Source organism: Vidua chalybeata, chromosome Z (assembly GCF_026979565.1).
Source record: "Vidua chalybeata isolate OUT-0048 chromosome Z, bVidCha1 merged haplotype, whole genome shotgun sequence".
Taxonomy (NCBI): domain Eukaryota; kingdom Metazoa; phylum Chordata; class Aves; order Passeriformes; family Viduidae; genus Vidua; species Vidua chalybeata.
In genome coordinates this window covers 35,535,390-35,538,409 of record NC_071570.1, presented here as the reverse complement: position 1 = coordinate 35,538,409, position 3,020 = coordinate 35,535,390, and positions in this window count along the sequence as shown.

Below are 3,020 nucleotides of genomic sequence, written 5' to 3'. Positions count from 1 at the left end.
ACCAACTCACTAAGCACCCTTCTTGCTTTTATTACTATGTTGAACATCATGGATCTTGGTGTTGATCCCTGCACTTTATTTAAATATTTCTGTTTCTTGTTAAATCAACTGTTGTTCTACAATAGGTCTGTTCCTTTTTCCCCATGTATTTTCAGACACTGCTAGTATGGGACCTTGTAAAAAAAATTGAAAGTCAAATACACCATTTCATTCTTTCCATGAGTTTATGGTTTCCTTGGAATAACTCCTATATATTTGTGTGATGACACTACTCCTATACTGACTCCTTCTCAGTGTACCATCATGTCTGCTGATTTTATTTTTTACTGATGTATCAAAAAATTATGGAAAAAGCCTGCTTGATCTAGAAACCATTTATATACCTTAATAAGGCACCAATGTTTTTATTAGTCTAAGTGTGGTTCTTCACACATAATCGCTTTGTACTTTGGGTTTTTCATATGAGAAGAAGTAATAAATATTTCAGAAGAGACAATTGACAGGCTTTTCTTTTCCTCAATTATATTTTTTATGTTGGAAGAGCAGTATTAGGGGTACATGCCCCAAGTCTATGCTTTCCCTGTTGTTGGGTAGCTGGCTGTGGGAGTGGTTTGACCCTGGCCAACAGCCAAAAACCCACACAGCTGCTCTCTCCCTCTGCTTCCCTGTGAGACATGGAGGAAATGGAAGGCAGGCAAAATCACTCTAGCATCAGGACAGTGACACTCTGATAGGGGAAGCAAAAGCTGTGCATGCAAGCAAAGCAAAAGCAGAGATTCATTCACTGCCTCTTTTCAACGCCTGCTCTTTCCTTCTTTGCACATTTTTCTTACTAGCCATGCCAGAAAGCCAGAAGTAATGTAAAATGCTTCCAAAGGTATGGAACTCTGAAGGGTGCCAGGAAACAATATTCAGAATATTCACTAGTTCGTATGTCTGCACTGTCAAAATCTGAGGCAAGGTAGAATGAAAATCACCTGAACAGCTTTTAAGTATCGTATCTTATTTCCTCATGATGACATCTCAGAGCATACAGATATGTGCAGATCCTTCTGTCTAGGCTGATGGAACAAACTGATCCCACAGCTCATTTTCTCAAGTTAACTAATCTGACAGAAATGCTTTTATTTACTTCTCCAAAAGCAGGCTGTGCTTTTGCATTGCATTGTCTAGGTAGTGTCTATATATACATGGATGCAAAAAATTCAGGCAGCAGGGCACCTTCACTGTCTGCTAGGATGAGCTGAGCATGATGGGGACTGTGTCCTGCTTTTTGTCAGCCATTTAATGGTTGTCCTTGAGTATTTGCTTGTGTCGATTCACACACTCAGCTTTTCTGAATGTCTGGTTTTATCTTCTGGGATTTGTATTTCTTTCTTACCAATTATTTCCTTCATTCCTGAAGATAAAAGTTAGTGGTCGCAGATTTGTGTGAACTCTCTGAGCAGAACCACTGCACCTGAACCCATAAGTTCTGACAAAACAATTGCATGCAATGGCTGAACTATGTGGCAAATTGAGATCAGATCACCCAGAGAAATTACCACTATAAAACATGATCTTAATTCTCAAGTTTCAAAGAGTAACAGCATGACCTTATTTTGTCTGACAGTCTTAGAGGGAACTATAAGCAATGTATAGGTTAATGTTTTTTAAAATGTCAGACATGATTACCAGCTCTTTATACACAGAAACAGAATTAAAGTCAGTAAGCAACAGTTGTTCTGCAATGTGGAAAGGCTATTGCTGTTTTACTTGCACTGGGGAGATGTTTTCTTTCCAATCCATAATATGTGTTTGAACTGTCAGTTGTTTGGCATTTTAAAACAATACTGTTCTACATTTTTTCCTTTATGGTTTTTTGAAGTATTCATGCATTTAGAAGACTCATGACCCTTAACAGCAAAGGATACAAATTCCCTTATTCCCCTCTTTTGGAAGAACTCCAAACTTTGTCTCCCTCTGCTATTATTCTCCATTCTACATGGTGCCTTTTAAATAGTAGATTTTTTAAAAAGACAATATAGAAGTATTTGGTACTACAAACACATAGATTCACTTTTACTCTACTGCAGTAACTTGTCCACCAAGTGCTCTTGGCTGCACATTCTACCTCTGCTTAGAATTTGACCATTTATTCATAGGGGTTAGCTTTAGTCTCTCCTATTTTTGTACAGACTCATCCTTCCATACAGCAAACTCCAAGTGGCAGAAATACAGGTAATGGTACTTCATTCTTGTCCAAAGATCTGCTAGCCTGATAACTGCCTTCTGCTGGGGGAGGGGAACAAGCTCACATTCAAAACAGCTGCCAAAAGAGGGACCAAATATACACTTCCTGCTGTGCAGTTTATTTATCTCATTTGAGCTCTTCTGGGAAAGATAGCAATGAGAAAGAATGTGTTACTTCACACAGCACAAATAGTGTATGTACTAACAAAATGTCATATTATGCCTTGGAGATCATAGAAGGTGGGAACCTTATGAAACACCCTTAGGTCTTCCTTCAACTGATAACTGGGAGGATAAAAACAGTGTTTAATTCAAATTGCAAGTCCAGAGATTTATCTTCATGGTAGACAAACACCATGTAAATGTGTTTTGAGATCTTGTGCTTTATTTAAAAAAAAAAAAAAAAAAAAAAAAAAGTAGGGCTGATACATGGCAATATTCACCCTGCTTAATGCAGATTCTATTTAGGGTGCTATTTTCTGCTGGAAGACTCCCTTTAGTACCACCTCCCATTAACAGTGAAACACTAGATGCAACTTGTATATCCAAGTTACAAAGGATGAATCTAGGCCAGATGCAGTGTATGCATTTAAAAAGGAATTACTTGGATTTTATTTTATCTTTGGGAATTTCTATCTAGAAGGTTACAGATCTAAAGTAAAGACAGTTGGGTAATTAAGCAAATGCACAGTCTGGGTCTAAAGATCTGAGGGTAGGGAAAAATAAATAAACTTAAAAAAAAAAATTAAAAGAGGGAGTTTGATTTTGTTTCTCTACAACACCAGGCA